The sequence below is a fragment of the Oryctolagus cuniculus genome, chromosome X (assembly GCF_051225735.1).
Source record: "Oryctolagus cuniculus isolate XC-2025 breed Fujian yellow rabbit chromosome X, ASM5122573v1, whole genome shotgun sequence".
Classification (NCBI taxonomy): domain Eukaryota; kingdom Metazoa; phylum Chordata; class Mammalia; order Lagomorpha; family Leporidae; genus Oryctolagus; species Oryctolagus cuniculus.
Window position 1 is genome coordinate 74,462,847 of NC_142888.1, and position 21,927 is coordinate 74,484,773.

General features: G+C 38.8%; 1 long non-coding RNA gene and 1 other non-coding gene across 3 annotated transcripts in view; both read left to right on the forward strand.

Annotated features, from left to right (window-relative positions):
• Positions 1-21,927, forward strand: part of LOC149119675 (uncharacterized) — a 261,469-nt gene that overhangs the window by 110,464 nt on the left and 129,078 nt on the right. The gene's annotated exons all lie outside the window — the stretch shown is intronic.
• Positions 10,598-10,699, forward strand: LOC127485070 (small nucleolar RNA U13). The gene has a single exon (XR_007912268.1). It is a non-coding gene; the product is annotated as a small nucleolar RNA U13 (small nucleolar RNA).

Consider the following 21,927-nt stretch of genomic DNA (forward strand, 5'->3'; position numbering starts at 1 on the left):
CTGCTCACAGGAAAGGCTCCATAGATCAAATGTGCAGTTCATTAAGCAGAGCAGATGAATGCTGAGCACGCTGGGGTCTAACACTGGGGCAGCCCGAAGCTGTGAGGAGAGAGTGGGTCAAACCAACAGGAGTAACCACTCCTCTCCAGTCAATTAGAGGAGAGCTACCATGCACAATGAGGGTCTTACCTTGTGTACTTGACTCACCCTGGAATACTGAACAGAGCACCCTGGCCACACCCAGCACACACCTCTTGGTATTCACTGAAAGTGTAGATGTCCCACTAAGCCACAGAGACACAGACCAAAGATAAAAGCCACCAGACCGCCCCAAAAAATCTACAAATGGCAAAAAACTAAGGAAAAAATTTAAGAAAAAAGAATAATGAAGACAATATGAGCCTCCCAAAGGAACAATACAACATTTCAATATTAGAAGAAGACAAAGAGATTGAGGAAATTCCAGAAATGAAATTCAGAAAACTAATCATCAGATTACTTAGAAGCAATCAGAAGCAAATCCATGAACTAAACAAAACTATATATGATATGAATGAAAATTTTCCCATGAAATTGAGATCTTAAAGAGAAATCAAAATGAAATACTAGAAATGAAGTATTCAATAGATCAAATAAAAATGCAATGGAAAATCTTAACAGTTTGTGAGGCAGAAGAAAGAATATCTGAGCTAGAAGACAAATCTCTGGAAATTTTGCAGTCAGATTAAAAACAACAAGAAATTAGAAAATTAAAAAACACTGTTGGAGATCTACAAGATAGTATCAAAAGCTTTTTGGAGTCCCTGAAGGCATGGAAAGAGAGAAAGGATTAGAAGGCCTTTTCAGTGAAATAATAACAGAAAACTTCCCTAATGGAGAAAGAAAGGGACATTCTAGTACAGGAAGCACGTAGAACTCCCAATAGACATGATCAGAAAAGATCCTCATCACAACACATTGTTGTAAAACTCTCCACAGAAAAACACTAAGAAAAGATTCTGAAATGTGCATGAGAGAAATGCCAGATTACTTTAGAGGAACACCAATTATACTCACATTGGATTTCTCATCAAAAACCCTACAGGCTAGGAGAGAATGGTGAAATATATTCTAAATCTTAAGAGAAAAAAAAATCTGTCAACCCAGAATACTATAACCTGCAAAGCTCTCACTCATGAATAAAGATGAAATAAAGACCTTCCATAACAAACAGAAGTTGAAAGAATTTGTCACCACTTGCCCAGCTTTTATAAGGATGCTTAAGGATATGCTATACACAGAAATATGGATATTACCATGAAAGAAGGTGAGGGCAGAAAATCTCCCAGTAAAAGTGCAAAGGAAATCCAAAGAAAAAAAAAGAATATTAATGGAAAAATGGTAGGGAAAAGTTGTTACTTACCAATAGTCACCTTGAATGTAAATTGCCTCAATTCTCCAGTTAAAACAGCCTGGATGAATGGATTAAAAAACAAAACCCATCTGTTTGCTGCCTATGAGAGACACATCTCATTAACAAAGATACATGCAGACGTAAAGTGAAAGGATGGAAAAAGATAGTCCATGCTAACAGCAACTAAGAAAGAGCTGGTGTAGCCATCCTAGTATCAGAAAAAATAGACTCGAACGTGAAAACTCTTAAAAGATATAAAGAAGGGCACTATGTAATGATTAATGGATCAATTCAACAGGAAGATGTGACTATTATAAACATATGCACCTAATTACAGGGAACCTGGAAATTTAAAAGAAATATGATTGGATTTAAAGGGAGATACAGACTCCAATACAATAGTAATGGGAGACTCCAGTACCCCATTTTCAGCAGTGGACAGATCAACCAGACATAAAATCAGCCAAGAAACAACAGAGTTAATTGACACTATAGACCAAATGGACTTAACAGATTTCTACAGAGCTTTTCATCCTACAGTTGCAGAATACACATTCTTCTCAACAGTACATGAAACTTTCTCTAGGATTGACTACATTCTAGGCCATAAAGCAAGTCTCAGTGAATCAAAAAAATCAAAATTATACCAAACATCTTCTCCGACCACAATGGAATAAAGTTGGTAATCACTAACTTAGTAATACTCAGAACATATGCAATCACATGGAGACTGAACAACATGCTCCTGAATGATGAACAGGTCATAGAAAAATCAAAAGAGAAATAAAAAAATTTATGGAAACAAATGAGGATGATGATACAACATATAAAAACTTACAGGATACAGCAAAAGCAGTGTTAAGAGGAAAGTTTATAGCAATTGATGCCTACGTCAATAAATTAGAAAGACACCAAATAAATGATCTATCAATTCATCTCAAGGACATAGAAAAACAAGAGCAAACCAAACCCAAAACTAGTAGGAAAAAAGAAATAATTGAAATCAGAAGAAATAAACAAAATCAAAACCAAAAAAAAATTACAAAAGATCAGCAAAATGAAGAGCTGGTTTTTGAAAAAATAAACAAAATTGACACACTATTGGCTCAATTAACCAAAAAAGGAGGGAGAAGACACAAATCAATAAAATTAGAGATGAAAAAGGAAATGTAACAATAGACACCACAGAAATAAAAAGAATCAGAAATTACTACAAAGAGATGTATGCCAACAACATGGGAAACCTAGAAGAAATGGAAAGATTCTTGGACACATAAGAGATACCTAAGGTGAGCCATGAAGACATAGAAAATCTAAACAGAATAATAACCAAGACAGATATGGAATCAGTAATAAGGACCCTTCCAACAAAGAAAAGGACAGGAAGGCTACATTGCTGAGTTCTACCAGACATTTAAAGAAGAACTAACTCCAGTTTTTCTCAAGCTATTCAAAACAATTGAAAGTGAGAGAATCCTCCCAAACTCCGTCTAAGAAGCCAGCATAACTTTAATTCCTAAACCTGAAAAAGACACAACAGAGAAAGAGAACTATAGACCAATTTCCTTGATGAACATAGACACAACAATACTCAACAAAACTCTAGCCAATCAAATCCAACAACACATCAGAAAGATCGTTGACCCAGACCAAGTGGGATTTATCCCTGGTATGAAAGGATGGTTCAACATTCAGAAATCAATCAATGTGATATATAACATTTACAAATTGAAGAACAGAACCAATCTGATGATCTCATTAGATGCAGAGAAAGTATTTGACATAATACAACAACCTTTCATGATGAAAACTCTAAACAAATTGCGAATAGAAGGAACATTTCTCAACACAATAAAGGCAATTTATAACAAATCCATGGCCAGCACCCTATTGAATGGGGAAAAGTTGGAAAAATTCCCACTGAGAATGGAAACAGACAAGGATGCCCACTGTCACCATTGCTATTCAATATAATCCTGGAAGTTTTACCAGAGCCATTAGGCAAGAAAAAGAAATGAAAGGGATACAAATGGGGAAGGAAGAAGTCAAACTATCCCTATTTGCAGATGACATGGTTTCATATATATATATATATATATGTCCCCAGAGACTCTTCTAAGAAACTATTGGAATTCATAGAAGAATTTGTAAAAGTAGCAGAATATAAATTCAACACACAAAAATCAACAGCCTTGGTATACATAGACAATCCCATGGCTGAGAAAGAACTATTAAGGTCAATCCCATTCATAATAGCTACCAAAAAATAAAATACCTTGGAATAAATTTAACCAAGGACATCAAAGATCTCTGTGATGAGAATTACAAAACGTTAAAGAAAGAAATAGAAGATAAAAAATGGAAAAATCTTCCATATTCATGTATTGGAAGAATCAATATCATCAACATGTCCATACTACTGAAAGCAATTTACAGATTTGATGTGATGCCAATCAAAATATCAAAGACTTTCTTCTCAGAAAAAGAAAAATGGTGCTGAAATTTATATGGAAACACAGGAGACACTGAATACTAAAGCAGTCTTATACAACAAAAACAAAGCCAGAGGCATCACAATACCAGAATTCAAGACATACTACAGGGAAGTCATCATGAAAGCAGCCTGGTACCAGTACAAAAACAGATGAATAGACCAATGGAACAGAATAGAAAAGCCAGAAATCTATCCAACCATCTACAACCAACTTATCTTTGACAAAGTAGCTAAAATCAATCCCTGGAGCAAGGACAGTCTCTTCAACAAATGGTGCTGGGAAAACTGGATTGCCACATGCAGAAGCATGAAGCAATACCCCTAACTTACATCTTTTGCTAAAATCCACTCAAAATGGACTAAAGATCTAAATCTATGACACAATACCATCAAATTATTAGAAAACATTGGGGAAATCCTACAATACATCATCATAAAAAAAGAGTTCTTAGAAAAGACCCTAGAGTCCCATCAATCAAAGCCAAAATCAACAAATGGATTACATCAAACTGAGAAGCTTCTGCACTACAAAAGAAACACTCAGCAAAATGAAGAGGCAACCAACAGAATGGGAAAAAATATTTGGAAACTCTACAACTGATAAGGGATAATAACCGAAATATATAAAGAGATCAAGAAACTCCACAACAACAAAACAAACAACCAAGTTAAGAAATGGGCAAAGGACTTAAACAGACATTTTTTTTTGACAGGCAGAGTGGACAGTGAGAGAGAGAGAGATAAAGGTCTCCCTTTTCCGTCAGTTCACCCTCCAATGGCCACTGCGGCCAGCGCACTGCGCTGATCTGAAGCAAGGAACCAGGTGCTTCTCCTGGTCTCCCATGCGGGTGCAGGGCCCAAGCACTTGGGCCATCCTCCACTGCACTCCCGGGCCACAGCAGAGAGCTGGCCTGGAAGAGGGGCAACTGGGACAGAATCCGGCGCCCCAACTGGGACTAGAACCTGGTGTGCCAATGCTGTAGGCAGAGGATTAGCCTATTGAGCCATGGCGCCGGCCAAAACAGACAGTTTTCAAAAGAGGAAATCCAAATGGCCAACAGACACATGAAAAAATGGTCAGGATCACTAGCCATCAGGGAAATGCAAATCAAAACCATAGGTTTATATATGTTTCACTCAACCCCATTAGAATGGCTTTCATACAGAAATTAACAAACAACAAATGCTGATGAGGATGTTGTGAAAAAAGGTAGCCTAATCCATTGTTGATGGGAAGGTAAACTGGTAAAGCCACTATGGAAGACACTATGGAGATACCTCAGACATCTGAATATAGAACTACCCTACGACCCAGCCAAGAAATGAAATCAGCATATGAAAGAGCTATCTGTACCTCCATGTTTATTGCAGCCAAATTCACAATAGCAAAGACATGGAATCAACCAAATGCCCATCACCTGAAGACTGGGTAAAGAAATTATGGGATATGTACACCATGGAATACTATACACTAATAAAACAAAACCAAAATACAGTCATTTGCAACAAAATGGATGAAACTGGAAAACATAATACTTAGTGAAATAAGCTGGTTCCAATGAGACAAATTCTATATATTCTCCCTGGCCTGTGGTAACAAATAGAGCACCTAAAAGGCAACCTGTAGAAGTGAAATTGACACTTTGAGAGGCAACAACTATGAACAGCCTTTGTCTTGACTGTTGGACAGTTTTCTTTCTTTTTGTATTTTTGTTTTTCTTTTATTTTACAAACTTTCACACTAATCATTAAACCCTTTACTTAACATAGAAGTAACCATATGTGTGAAAGTTAATTTAAATTAGATCTTAGTAAAAAATAAGAGTGAGAATAAGAGAGGAAAGAGGAAGGGGATGGAAGTGTGGGTGGGAGATCAGGCATGTTGGGAAGAATCACCATGATCCTAAAGTTGTAATTGTGAAATGTATGAAGTTTGTAAATGTAAAACTGTATAGTTCTGCATACATTCATAAGGACTTACTTCTAAGGGTACAGTTTAAAAACTTGCTGTGGGGCCCTAAATCTCCTTAAGCTGAGTTTAAAAGAGATCAGATGGATAAGATTAAGTGTTAAAGTGATCTTATAGATAGGATCAAGTGTTAAAGTGATCATATTATTATTGGTAATAATAATAGAATTAAAAAGCAGTGAATGTGCCAATATGGGAAGCAGTCCATACAGCAGACTCATAGAATGACAACCACCTTATGTAGCACTCTGATCTCTGAATCAGCCCTTAAGACATTCTGGTCTGGCTGAAAAGCCCAGGGAGCATTTCAGGCATGGAAATCCAAGACACTGTGTCAAAAAGTGTCCCACATGAGTGACCTCTGTTGGTGAGACTCAGTGGAAAGAAGCAGCCACTAAAGAAGGATGTACTTTTCTCTGAGGGACAGAGAGAACTTCCACTTTGCTTATTGCCTTTTCGAGTTTGTGAATCCAAAAAACTTCCATAGCGTAGGCAGCTCATGTCAAGAGCCTTGAGTGATCACTGATGTCATATATAAGAGTGTTAATTGTTAAGTAAACAACAAGAGTCACTGTGCACTAACTTCCCATGCAGGACCTCTGTCCTTATAGAGTTGTGTTATGTGACTTAATAGTAAACCTTCTTCTCAAATAATTACTTCCTTTTAGTGTATTAAGTGGAGGATATTTTTATGTCTCATAAGTTATAGTTATGTCTATGAGGTTACAAAAGATGTATCATTCTTGGATTCTTCTTTAAAGATAATCAAGTTTCTAAAAAAAGTGAAATTATCTTCATCATGCAATGACTATGAACAGGTCTTATCTGGACTGTTGTGGAACAGTTTTTTTTTCTTTTTCTCTTTTTCTTTCTCATACAAAGCATTGACCTCTTTACCTAGAATAGAGTTAATCTTTTGTATATAAAGTTAAATGAAAATAGATCTTAGTAAAAAACAAGACTTGGAACAGGAGAGGGAAAATGAAGTGGGGTGGGAGGGCTGGTAGGGTGAGAAGAATTACTATGTTCCTAAAGTTGGATTTATGAAATGCATGTAAATAAATAAGTTAAAAAACATGTTTTTTGATAAAAAAACAGTTGACTCATTTTAAAGCAATGAGCATGGTGGTGGTAGGTAATCCTGAACAAATGCTTGCAGAGAAGGAAATCTATCACCCACCCAATGTGAGCAAGGCTGAACATTTTCAGAGTCACCTGGGTGAAAGTCTTGACAAATTCAGGTGAACTCCACCTCTGGTCCATAGCCAACCCCTGAATTGTGGGTCTGGGGCCAGGACTCAAGTTCCTGTTCTGGAGTTCTTGGAGTGAGTCAGGGCTGAGGAGTGTAGGCTGGGTCTTGATGGGCCAGATGTAGGTCCCTTCCTTTATCCTGGAGTACTGGGACATTTCCAACAGGTGAAATTCCACATTTATAAGTTTACTAAAAGCATTCCTGCATTCTCCACATCTTGGAACCCAGTGATATTGTACTCATGGATATGTAACAGCCAAGAATGCTGCATAATATTACAGAGAGGCTTTCTGATGAGTGGTTGGGGTAGAAGAATCATTAAGGATGATCTGAGAATATTCATGTTCTCAGTCATCCCTCTTTACCCCTAAAGGCTAGTTGTCAACCTTGGTACCTATGAACAACTATACTTGTAGTGAAATATCTGGAAGTTTGCTGACAATCCCTATATTTGGGGGTGGGATGAAAGTTTGGGGCATGTGTGTGTGTGTGTGTGTGTGAAAGCACAGTAAAATGGGTACACTCAAAGTTGTACTAACAACTTTGTCCTGAAAGAGAATGTGTGTGTGTGTGTGTGTGTGTGTGTAAGAGAGAGAGAGAGAGAGAGAGAGAGAGAGAGAGAGAGAGAGAGAAACACATACAAATCAAAGGAGATAGTAGGATTGATATTTGATCCAGAAAACTAAGGTTCAGGAAAGAAAATAATGATGAGCGGGGAATGGTGGGATTAGAGTCAGATATCAAAGCTGGAGTATAAGTAAGGATATTCCTACAGGGTAAAAAGAGAAGACATTGGTGAAAAATGATTTAGATGATCAGGAGCTTAAAGGACAGATATTACCAACTAATACTTTATTTTTAAAAAGATTTACATACACACACACACACACACACACATATATATGTTGAAAGGTAGAGTTACAGAGAAGGAAGGAAGGAGGGAGGGAGGGAGGGAGGGAGGAAGGGGGAGAGAGAGAGAGAGAGAGATTGATTTCTGCCATGTGCTGGTTCACTCCCCACATGGCTGCAATGGTTAGAGCTGGGCCAGGCTGAAGCCAGGAACCAGGAACTTCTTCCAGGTCTCCCACCTGGGTGCAGGGTCCTAAGCACTTTGGTGCCGATTAATACTTTAAAGATCAGTCTTTTATGTTCGGCATGCTTTACTCAGCATGCACACCTATAGTACTTCATTGGATCTTCATAGATATGTTACATTAGCCAATTTGGTTTTTGTTTGAAGATTTATTTATTTGAAAGGTAGAGTTATAGAGAAGCAGAGAGAGAGATAGAGAGAGAGAGAGAGACAGACAGAGAGAAAGGTCTTCCATGTGTTGGTTCACTCCCCAGATGGCTGCAATGGCTGGAGCTGGGCTGATCCAAAGCCAGGAGCCAGGAGCTTCTTCTGGGATTCCCATGTGAATCCAGGCCCCCAAGGACTTGGGCCATCTTCTGTTGCTTTCCCAGGCCATAGAAGAGAGCTGGATTGGAAGTTGAGTAGCCGGGTCTTGAACCAGTGCTCATATGGGATGCTGGCACTGCAGGAGGTGGCTTTACCCGCTACGCCACTGCACTGGTCCCTCATTAGCCAATTTCTTAACTTGTTTGTGTCCCAACTACTAAAATTTTGCAAACAATGGAGCTTCTTCAGATAAAAGAATTATGAATGATGGTAGATTCATCATTTTGCCCTTTTCACCATTGAAAAATATATCTGCATATCCATTGGAAAGGAAAATGTTAGGATCTGATTTTTCTGTTCAAATGAGAAATCTCATGTCTTTGTGTAATTGGCTTTATTTTGAAACACAGATTTTTCAGGCCAACTCTGTTTCTCTGACCTAGTTTTTTCCTCTCTTCTGTCATTTGGCTTATTTAAAATATGAAACTGGGAACCAGGCACTTGAGGCCTCATGATGATTGTATCACTGATTTGGTATGTGATATTTGCCAAGATGCTTAACAGATGAGGCACATAAAGGTTAAATGGGGTTCAAAGGACTGTAAATACTGACTTGACTTATTAAGCTATTATTTAGGTCAGTACAATAATTAAAAAATACAAAACCGAACCAAAGCAAACCAGGACAATAAATAAGTTTCCTTTTTTTCTACTCTATCTCTTTCTTCCTCTCTGTTTTCCTCCCTTCCCATATATGTTGGTCAAATCTATTGTAGAGAAGGTACCTTTTCTAGTGCTGTAAATTTTTTTTAACTTTTATTTAATGAATATAAATTTCCAAAGTACAGCTTATGGATTACAATGGCTTCCCCCCCATATCGTCTCTCCCACCCGCATCCCTCCCCTTTCCTACTCCCTCTCCCCTTCCATTCACATGAGGAGGTACCTTTTCAAGATGATTCTCTTCCCTCTTGATCTGAATTCCTGAACAGTCCAGCAGCATCTTTTGGCTGCTTCATCTGTGAAAATGGGGAATTCTATTTGGGAAAGCAAATACATTTTTCCAATAATCAAATTTGGCTTATATAGATTGAAACTGGATATATTGAGGTATCTAGGTCTAATCTCACTTCTATCATGGGCTCATGGTATTTAGGCTCCTTTTGAGAGGTAACAGAAAGGAAGGTTAGAGTCACCAGCTTGCTTGGAAGAAACAAGCTTGCTAGCTAGAAAGCTCAGATGACCTGGTGTTTGAAGCCTTTTTTTTTTTTTTTTTTTTGACAGGCAGAGTGGACAGTGAGAGAGAGAGAGAGGGAGGGAGAGAGAGAGAAAGGTCTTCCTTTTCTGTTGGTTCACCCCCAGTGGCTGCTGCAGCTGATGCACTGCGCTGATCCGAAGCCAGGAGCCAGGTGCTTCCTCCTGGTCTCCCATGCAGGTGAAGGGCCCAAGGACTTGGGCCATCCTCCACTGCACTCCCGGGCCACAGCAGAGAGCTGGCCTGGAAGAGGAGCAACCGGGACAGAATCCGGCGCCCTGACCGGGACTAGAACCCGCTGTGCCGGCGCCGCAGGTGGAGGATTAGCCTAGTGAGCCGTGGCACTGGCCTCTTTTCTAGTTCTAATTTATATGTGGAACTATGGCCAAATCTCCTGCTTGTGGAATTATGTTAGTGTAGTATCTTCTGTGTTGCTCCAAGTGGGGAAACCATTTTAAAGTTCTTCTTTAAAACATGTAAATCTGTTCTGGAGTATATTGGGATTGGATCCAGGTATAAATAAGAGAAAACTCTTGTCCCAACACCCAGGAAGGAAACCTTGCCTCCTTGACACCTCCTTTGTCTTACCCAACTTCAGTCTTGTAGATTTCACTATCTGTGGCAAACACTGTCAATTACTTCCCAATATCTGAATTTTATACCTAGTCTTTTTTTTTTCAAACTAGATTTTTAGGTGGGTAAATTGTTACTCAGCTAAAAGACACTATTTCTTAGCTTCCCTTACATGTATTTATGTGACTAAGATCCAAATAATGAGATTAAAGTGGTCACTATGTAATACTTCCAGCAACTCTCCTTAGAAGTTAGAGATCAGATCCTTTTGTGGTTCATAAGTGTGATGATTGGGTTTACACACCACTGGGTGAAATGTGCCTTCCTCAAACTGTGTTATGATGTTGGCACATGGGAACTTATATTGGAAAAACAAAATAAAATCAAAGGCAGAGATAACACATTTGTTCTCATTTTTCTCCAGTGCATCGTCTGGAACATGAATGTAATTACTAGAATACTAGCATTTATCTTTGACCATGAAGACATAGAGTGTACATTCTCAGTCCTTGAAGACTTAATGATGCTGCCATACTAGCCCTGGGTTGCCTATTAGCTCATGTTGGGAAATGTTGACCTACACTAGAAGGCCGATAACCTTCTAATGGTCACTCTACTTCCAGTTCTTACCTTTCAAAGTGTTTTATACATTATTCAGAAGGAAACTTCTTAAAACTATTTTGAGGGGCCAGCATTGTGGTGTAGCAGGTCAAGTTGCCACCTGTGACGTCGGCATCCCATATGGGCACTGGTTCAAGTCCTAACTGTTGCATTTCTGATCCAGCTCCCTGCTGATGCACCTGGGAAAGCAGTGGAAGATGGCTCAAATACTTGGGCCCTGGCATCCACATGGGAGACCCAGAAGAAGCTCTTGGCTAATGCCTTTGGTCTGGCCAAGCCCTGGCCATTTCGGCCATTTGGGGAGTGAACCAGTGGATGAAAGAGCCCTTTCTGTTTCTCTCTCTCTCTCTCTCTCTCTCTCTGTAATCCTGCCTTTCAAATAAATAAAATAATATTTGCTTGATAAATCTTTATTTTATATGGCCCAAATATCTGGGCCATCTTCCACTACCTTCCCAGGCACATTAGCAGGGTGCTTGTTTGGAAGTAGAGCAGCCGGGACTTGAACTGGCACCTGTGTGTGTTGCTGACACCACAGGCACAATTATGACACAGCTCCAGCCCCAAAATAAATCTTAAAAAATTTTTTGTTGACCTGTGCCTATCACTACTGTATAACTTTCTTATGCTGACATTCAAGACCCTCCACAGTCTGATCTGCATCTACTTTTTTTTAAAATTTTATTTATTTATTTGGGAGGCAGAGTTACAGAGAGGCAGAAGCAGAGGCAGAGAGAGAATCTTCCACCTGCTGGTTCGCTACCCAAATGGTCACAACGGCCGGAACTGTGCTGATCTGAGGCCAGGAACCAAGAGGTTCTTCTGGGTCTCCCATATGGATGCAGGGGCACAAGGACTTGGACCATCTTCTACTGCTTTTCCAGGTCATGGTAGAGAACTGGATCGGAATTGGAGCATCCGGGTCTCGAACCAATGCTTATATGGGATGCCGGCACTGCAAGCAGCAGCTTTACGCGCTATGCCACAGCGCTGGCCCCTGCATCTACTTTTCCAAATGTTTTAAATTGTGACTTCCATGTACTGTATGGTTTAGTCATACGGATGTACTTGCTCTGTTGTATTTATGCTCAACAATTTTCTCTTTCACGCTTTTGCACATACCCAGAACCATTGTCAGCCCATATGGATTCTTGGTTGAAAATAAGAAAAAGGTGTCTCTTCCTTAAAACACTTTAATTCTGTCAGAAAATTGTTTTAATTCTGTGATCATTAGAAGATGGCATTCTCCTAACATATACTAGAAAATTGTTGTAATAAATATACAAATTACTCATATTGGAATAAAAAAACATTAAAATTTGAACATTTTCAAGTAAGATGTCAACAATGTGAAAAGTGTCCCCTAATATATAGCAGTCTTTTTCAGCACACAACCTGAAGAACCATGAATGGAATCTTGCTTATACCATTCCTTCCACCTCAAACTCCCACCTACCACCATCCTCATATGTCCATGGGCTACTTAACACTTTCACAAGCTTTTCCTGATTTTTTAGGGTAAAAACAAATCTCTTGTTACCTCTGAAAACTCAATATATTCATGATATGGTGTTTATTTATGTGCAAGTGTTGTCATTCTTTTTGTTTTAAGATTTACTTATTTGAAAGGCAGGGGTTAGGTAGCCATAGAGAAAGCATTTACCATTTCAAGTATCTGCCCAAAGCACCTAATTCAACTCACAACAAGCAATTATTAATTTTTCAAAAGAAAAAGTGAATATATTCATCAAAAGAGAGCATGGAAAAGATGAGGGCCAAGGATAGGACCTATGGGGGAATATGTACATTCAGGAATGGATAGAGGAAGAAAAAACAATAAAGAAGACATACTGGAAGCAAAGAGCTAGCACAACAGGAAGGGTAATTTCATGGAAGCCAGGGAGAGGGTTTTAAGAAGGATGATGTGGTCAACCTTGGTGAAAGCTGTAGCAAGGTTAAGCAGGGTGAATTATAAGAAAAAAAAAAAACATTAAATCTGCCAATTATTAGATCACTGTTCACGTTCAAGAAAGTAGGTTGTATAGGTGTAAAAGAGTGGAGTGTGGGAGCTGTGTGTAGAGAGTTATGGAGTGAAATAATGCTGTCAAAAGAGGCAGTGAGAAGTGTGACTTCTGGAAGGAAGGCGAGGAATAGGATGGTAACTGGGGTTCAAAGATGGGGAAGCCCTGAACATAGACCATGAGGAAGGAGCCACTAAAAATAGCTGATGGAACAATTTCTCTGAGGAGCGGAGACGGGATGGGATCAAGTATCGAAGTAGAGGGCACAGCTTTGGCAAGGAAAAAGACACAGAGTGCTTTCTTTGAGACAGAAGAGTTGTGGTAGAGACGAGACAAAAGCACCATGCATTCTGCAGTTTGAAGAAGGAAAGGGAGTGAAGGAGCTTACATGGCCACCGTCTTCCCAGTGAAGTAACTGGTGAGGTCATCTGTGAGAAGAGGGACAGCTGGGGTAGGACTGGGGGCTTGAGAGCAGTGGAAACAGTTTGGATTTAGAACAACTGTTCTAAGAAATTCTCAAGGGAGTCAACAAGAGGCCTGCCAAGCTGCAGTTGCAAGCCCAGCTGAACTTTAATTTCCCATACAGAATGAGATAGTTATTTCCACAGAATCCATAGAAAATATATTTTTCAAGCTTATTATCAAAATATGTTTTTAGTCCACCAGGAAGAGAATAAAGGAAAACATGCTGACAGTTTATAATTTGGCAGAGTTAGGAGGATTTAGCTTTCCCCAAAAGTGTTGCCGAGTCATTCAGAAGCCCTATAGCACCCTTAGTGAAAAGGAACACTTATGGTTGTTAGTGGGAGGTTAAGAACATAGACCTAAATCCAAGGAAGTTCTATTTTAGGAGTCACTCAGGGACAAAACTTGATTTTGTGATGGCTAGTTCAGAGCAAAGGCAAACACTGACATTTCTGTGAGACAGAGCATAAAGTTGCAAATAGCCTCTGTGATCAAACCTGATTTAACCAGGCCAAACCTTTAAGCTTACAAGCGCCTGTGAAATCCATCAAAAACCAAAATGTCAGGTGTTGCCCTTTAAAGCCCTAGTAAATGACCACAGTCCTGGTGGCTTAAGATGAGAAAAGTTAAACATTTCATATACACACAGATAATCTTTCCAAATGTCATCTAATCATATATTCATAATTATTACAGTGTTCTTTAAGGAGGATAACATTTGGAGACAACTGTTTGGCCAGAGTGTTAGGCATTATTTTCTTGAAAACAGCCTGCTTCCTTTGTTTCAGTGGGGAATCAGGGTGGCATCGGTCCAACAGCCCAGCTGCCCAAGTACATAAACAAGTGACTCCAATTCTTTTGTATCCACCTCTCTAAGCAAAGTGCAGGATCTACAACATATGCATTTGATTAAGGATATTTTCATGTGTTTGTGTTGCCAGATTCTTCCAATGGCATATATCTGAGAGGTGAGTGTAAAACAGAATTTAAGTCTTAAGACATACATGCATAAGGTGCCATAAATGATTTCACTTAGATGTCTTTAAACTACTCACAGTTTCCTTCTTTTGTTTACTCAGTGAAAGGGTTGTTTATTAAGCACCACCTGCATTATATTATATGAGTATTCATTTCCTTTGGAAATAATTAGCTTGTTGTTTATGTACCATGTTCTTTAACCTCATCAACTGTACCATTTCTGGGGCATTATAGGGAGTGGGAAAAAAATCTCACCATTTGGGAATAGCCTTTCTCAATCTCAAGGCGGAATATGGCCCACTCACTTCAGACTGAAAGAGTTTTTTTCTTTAACTCTGCCACGTAGTTCTAATTAGCAACTGGGGGACATGAGAGAAGATATAGGCAAAGGAACTGCCCTTGTTTCCTACAGAGCCCACAAAACCTATTTGCTTCAACAATAGCAATTATTATTATCAGACATTTAATAAGTGTCATTATATGCCAAGAATGGTACCAAATGCTCCATGTCATTTCATCTGATCTTCACAATAGCCCCATAGAATAGTTAGGGAGTTTTAAAAAAAATTTTTTTGGGAAGGCTTGCATTTTGTTTTTTGAGAAGTTGGAGGATCAGAAAGATTAAATGATCTTTCCTAACATCATATATCCCCAGAAACAACTGGAAGAATTGGGAATTGAACTTAGTTTTTTTGATCACTATGCTTCTTATATTCTCGATGGTCAACTGGAGGAACACATTTTTAAGTTTCAGTATTCCAAAATTGGAAGCACCCTTAAAGGCAAACCTTTCTTCATCGTGAAAAGTTACTGGGCAGGTGCATAACTTCTCACTACAATGAATATTCTTTTTCCCCTGCCTGTGGCTAGTTTTCTTCATTTCACACATTTGTTAATTCACAGATAAATTTGCTTTTCCTTAACTATTATTTTTCTTCTCTGAGTTCCTACAGAATTATAAAAGGACAAGGTTATAGTCTAAAAATATTGAGGCAGTTTCCACAAATGGCTGCTAAATTCCAGAAGAGCTCTGATTTAACCAGATGGTAATTATAGACTTAGCTATGCCCTGAGCCCAATCACAGCCACTGAAACATAACTTCCTACTGTATAAACCTGATCAAAGAAAATTAGAGGAGAGCACGGGTGGCAAGTGTGAACCTTAGGAGAGGAATTATATTTAGTTTCCACTATAGAGTACCCAGAAAAATTACAGGCTAGCATAATCCAGGCTGGACTCAAAGGGGTGTCAGTTCTCTTTATAACTCCTGGCTACTGCCTGCCCACACATTACCTTTTTTTTAAGGGCTGGGCAGGGCAGAGCAGATCTTTCACATGTGTAGCAGGAACCCAATTACGTGAGCCATCACCTGCTGCCTCCCAGAGCCTGCATTAGCAGGAAGCTGGAGTCCGGAGCTTGAGCTGGGTATTGAACTCAGGTATTCTGACACAGGACATGGTGTCTTATCTAGTGTATTAGCCTCTAGGCTGAGCTATTATGGCTCACCCCCCCCCCCCTTACTTTTTAAAGTTTAGCTCTACTACTATCTGTGTAGTGAAGTTAGCTAAGCTAGTAGGCAAAGACTGAAGGGATACAGGACACATTTCCCCATCAGCTTGCTCTGTTATCTTAGTGGCCAACTGAGTGCCTCAAGCAATCTGCCTTATGTCTAGACCCATGGGCATGTTACTGATACAGAATATGTATCAACATAGGTGTTCATTGTGCTTCTGCTGAGTGGCATTTGCCCATGAAGGTTATTAAGCTTTTAGGTATCTGCAGCCATTTTCTAGTTATAAGTCTTAATAATTCTCACTTGGAATGTTGGCCAAATTTCAGTCCGATCTAAGAAAAAACTCCACTGAAGACATAGATTTTAATACCAATTGTGAGTTCTGTAGCACTATATGTGATTGGCATGCATAGACCTCAAAGGGATGCAACCAAGAGTAACAAACCAGTAGAATTTCTAGAATCATTATTACCTATGACTTGTAGAAAACAAATAAGTATAGATCCAAGTAATATAAACAAAGGACAGTCTTGGAAGACTGTGGAAACAAATATTCATCATTCTGAAGTATGCATCTGGTGCTCAAACTGTTGACACTCAGAGCACTCAGAGCACAGGTACTCTAAATCTCTTCCTTCTGATTTCCCATCTGATGATTGTTTTATTTTTCTTCACTATAATGTATTAGATGAAGAGAATAACCATATTTCATCCCCGTCTCTCACTACCTATTTTATGCTAATTTGTACTGACATAAAACCAGGCAAAATATAAAAGACTAAAAGGGCCACTTCACATCTAATAATCACAATTACATCGAAATCTTAATGTCTGAATTTACACCCTTACAAATACAGAGACAACACAAACATAGAAGCTAAATATAGGCATCTTAATTACAATTCAGTATTTACAATCAAAGAAAACATTAGGAATCCAATTCAAGTGTTTACTCCTTGTATACATAATAGATAATCCAATTTATGTGCTTGAAAATGAATAGGAAGGGAAAACCATTTTTCCTTTTGTCTATATGCCACAGAGAAGATCTGCTATTTGATACAAGTACTTTGGTTGCATTTAATTTATGTTCACCTAGGTGATCTCATTTGGTTCTGGTTGCTTCTATTTCTAAATAAGATTGTTACTTAATTGTGAAAAGCTAGACTATTTCTGTACAAAAAACAAGCATTGAGGGTAAATAACACGTATACAAATCCCATTTGTAACATTTGTTTATACTTTTCATGCATTTTATTCTCTGAATTGTACTCTTTTTAATTTATTTAATTTTTAGCTTTATTTTTGGAATTTTTAAAAAAGATTTATTTTATTTATTTGAAAGAGTTACAAAGAGAGGTAGAGATAGAGAGGTCTTCCATCCGCTGGTTCACTCCCCAGATGGCCGCAATGGCTGGAGCTGAGCCCATCCGAAGCCAGGAGCCAGGAACTTCCTCCTGGTCTCCTATGTGGGTGCAGGGGCCCAAGGACTTGGACCATCTTCTACTGCTATCCCAGGCCATAGCAGAGAGCTGGATTCGAAGAGGAGCAGTTGGGACTCGAACTGGCGCCCACATGGGATGCGGGTGCTTCAGGCCAGGGCGTTAACCCATTGCGCCAGAGTGCCAGCCCTGTTGGAATGTTTTTTTAAATGAATTTAACAAAATTTATTTGACAGGTAGAGTTACAGACAGTGAGAGAGAGAGACAGAGAGAAAAGTCTTCCTTCCATTGGTTCACTCCCCAAATGGCTGCTATGGCCAGCACTGCGCCGATCCAAAGCCAGGAGCCAAGAGCTTCTGGGTCTCCCATGTGGGTGCAGGGGCCCAAGCACTTGGGCCATCCTCCACTGCCCTCCCGGGCCACAGCAGAGAGCTGTACTGGAAGAGGAGCAACCGGGACTAGAACCGGGTGCCCATATGGGAAGCCGGTGCTGCAGCGGGGGATTAATCAAGTGAGCCATGGTGCCGGCCCCCTAGTTTTGGAATATTAAAACATGCACAAAATAAAAGAATTCAAAGTGGGAGCTCAAAGAAATATTAGCCCTTTCATGTTAATCTAAGCATTATTCAAGAGGTGGAAGCAAACTAAGTGTCCGTCAACAGATGAATGGATAAAGAAAATGTGCTGTATATATACAATGGATTATTCAGTCCTTAAGAAGAAGGAAATCTGGATACATGTTACATGGATGAACCTTGAGGATATTATGCTAAGTGGAATAGGCAATCACAGAATGATTAATATTATATGATTTCACTTATATGAGGCATCTAAAGCAGTCAAACTCATAGAAAAAATTATGGTTGTCAGGGGCTGAGGAAAAGAGGAAATGGGTATAGAGTTTCAGTTTTGCAAAAATGGGAAACTTTTTAAAAAATGAGAAAATTTTTGAGATCTATTGGATTATAGCAATGTGATTATACTCAACATTACAGAATCATGCACTAAAAATGGTTAAGATTCCACTGTGACTGTATACCACAATTTCCTTATCCATTTGTCAAAAGACACTTTGGTTGTCTCTGTATTTTGGCTACTGTGAATAATGCTGAAATGAACATGGGAGTGCAGATATCTTTATGAGATGCTGATTTAATTTCCTTATGATATATATCCAGAAGATTAATTTCTGGGTCACATGGTCATTATATTTTTATTTTTTGTGGAACCTCTATAATATTTTCCATAGTGACTGTGCAAATTTACATGCCCACTAACACAATTTTATGTGTTTTTTTTAAATAACAATTAAATATTTAAATAAAATAATCTAAACTGATGATGTCAACTGGAATCATGGGCTTCTGATTTCTCTTGATATGCTTGTAGTAATCTCTGATAGCTTCCTTCCTGTATGATATGACAAGATGTTCTAGTCTCACTTTGTACATTTCCTGTTGAATCCCAGAATCAGTTACCTTTTCGAAGAGAAATAGTTCTTTTTTTTGATAGGCAGAGTGGACAGTGAGAGAGAGAGAGAGACAGAGAGAAAGGTCTTCCTATGAAAGTAATCTGGCATTTCTCTCATGCATATTTTAGAATCTTTTCTTTATGTTTTACTGTGGAGAGTTTGACTACAGTGTGTCGTGGTGAAGATCTTTGGTTGTCATGTTGATTAGGAGTTCTATGTGATTTTTGTACTTGGATTCCGTTATTTCTCAAAATTATGTATTATAATTATTAAAGATTTAACTATTTGTTTGAGAGGCAGAGTTACAGAGTAAGAGAGGAAGACACAGAGAGATGTCTTCTATTTTCTGGTTAATTCCCTAAATGGCCACAATGGCCAGAGCTGGACTGATCTGTAGCCAGGAGCCAGGAGCTTCTTCTGGGTCTCCCACATGGGTGTAGGGGGCTCAAGCACTTTGACCATCTTCCACTGCTCTCCCAGGCCATAAGGAGAGAGCTGGATCAAAAGAAAAGCAGATGAGATTCAAACTGGCACCCATATGTGAGGCTGGTGCTGGCCCCTGAAAAGATTTATTTGTTTATTTGAAAGGCAGAATTACAGAGAGGGAGAGGCAGATGCAGAGGCAGAGAGATAGAGAGATATAGGTAGAGATAGAGAGAGATAGAGATCTTTCATCCACTGGCTCAATCCCCAGATGGTCATAATGGCCAGGTCTGGCCCAGGTGGAAGGTAGGAGCAAGGAGCTTCTTCCTGGTATCCCATGCGGGTGGCAGGGGCCCAAGTACTTGAACCATCTTCTGCTGCTTTTCGGAAGCCATTAAGAGGAAGTTGTATCATAAGTGGAGCAGCCAGTACATGAACCAGTGCCCTTATGAGATGGAGGTGCCAGAGGCGGTTGCTTAATCCACTGTGCCACAGCACTGGCTCTGGAAATGACTTTTAAGGAAAAATACATTATGCCTTCATACTAGTATTTTTCAATTAAAATTCAGGACAGAGTCTTAATTACTTCTATCTTTTATGTTTACTTTGCTTATGGCATGGCTTTTTTACATGTAAAAGTGTATTAAAAGCTATGTAATCAAATTTATCTTCCCTTTTTGTTTTTGTATTTTGAGTCATAGTAGGGATTTCCTTGCTTTTAGGTTATAGAGGAATTTACTCATATTTTCTAGTATTGATACTGGGTTTTTTAAAATTTAAATTTCTGATCCAGTTAGAATTCATATTTAGTATGTGAGGAAGGGTTCTAATTTTATCTTTTTTTTCATGGCTATCTAGTTATGTCAATACTATTTATTGGAAAGTCCATATTTTCGTAACTGATTTCAGTTGTTACTTTTATTATAAATTAAACTTGCATATATAATTTGGACTATTTCTGGAGTTTATATTTGGTTACTGCCCTGTCTTATTAAGTTTTATGGCTTATGGCGTATTTTAATATCAGATGGACTGGTGCTTTTCCCCTAGGCTTTTGTTTTTCAGGGTTTTCTCATATATGCTTACTTGTTTGTTCTTCCAGGTTAATTTTGTGATTGTGAATTAAAGTATTTAATACAGTATATTTACTAACTATCTTGTAAGTAACCTATTTTAGTTTCTCTTACTGGTAAAAGAAACTAAGGTTGAAACACATTTTTGGTTAAGGGAGTAAGAAAGAGTTCTTTTTTAACAAATGCTTTCTATTTTTACGTTGAAATCTCTGATCATTTGGAATTTATCCTCATTTGTGGTGTGAGGAATGGATCCAATTTTGTCTTCCATTGGAAGACTGAAAGGCAAGATAGGATATAGGAAAGGGGCTTCAAACTATTGTTGGGTAAACAGAATCATAAATTTTATTCATAGTAGAAACTATTTGATTTACTACTTTCGTACTACCTCTTTGTTATACTGTTGCTATTTACACTCTGTACTCTACCTCCATTGATAGGAAGCTGCTCAATAGGAAGCCTTACAATCTATCACTTATCAAAGCTGAATGTATTTTGCTAAGGAAGAGAATGTTGACCCTAAGATGTCCTAGGATGTTGATTGTAGTTTATTTTGTGATAATACATTCACATCTGTGTTATAGAGATACTGATTTATAGCTATGTTTGGAGCCTTATAAGACAACCAGAGCTATTTTTTTAAAAAAGATTTATTTTATTTATTTGAAAGAGTTACAGTGAGAGGTAGAGACAGAGAGAGAGGTCTTCCATCCGCTGGTTCACTTCCCAGATTGCCACAATGGCTAGAGCTGCGCCAATCCGAAGCCAGGAGCCAAGAGCTTCTTCTGGGTCTCCCATGTGGGTGCAGGGGCCCAAGGACTTGGACCATCTTCTACTGCTTTCCCAGGCCATAGCAGAGAGCTGAACTGGAAGAGGAGCAGCTGGGACTAGAACTGGTGCCCATATGGGATACCAGCGCTTCAGGCCAAGGCGTTAACCTGCTGTGCCACAGTGCCGGCCCCCATCCAGAACCATTTTTACAGGAGAACTGTCAATAAACTGAATTGCAGTGATAGAATAAGTTCAGGCAAAATTTCCTGGAAGAGAGTAGAAAGTTCAGGGCACACACTGGGCACATGGCTTTGCCCTGGGAAATTCCAGCCTCTCTTAACAGTTTGAGCAGAGTTGGCATTCTGGTTAAAAAAGTGAAAAATACACACACAGTAGTTCATCCTGTCAATCAACCCTGCCAATGGCGAAATGCATATCATGCTTCTTTATTTTCACTACTTTGCCCACCTTCATGTTACATAAGTATACCAACTCCATCTCAAATATTGTCATTGAGAGCCTCATCAGAGAACTCTGTTGTCAACTTCTTAAAAGAAAGGTTGAAGATATTTGAGAGAACGACACTAAGATGTTAAGCATATGCTCCCTCAGGTACTCTAAGTACAATTGGACATAGTATCTGTGTGTTTTTTTTAAAGAAGTAGTATAAGAAATGGGCATAGAGAGCAATTCCATATCTTTCAGAGAATGTTTTGTTGAAATGATTGCAATGCCTCTTGTCTCTTAAGTAAGAACTCTTATGATAAATGCTGTCTTGAATTTAGTACCAGGAAATGATTTGTTTCTATGGAA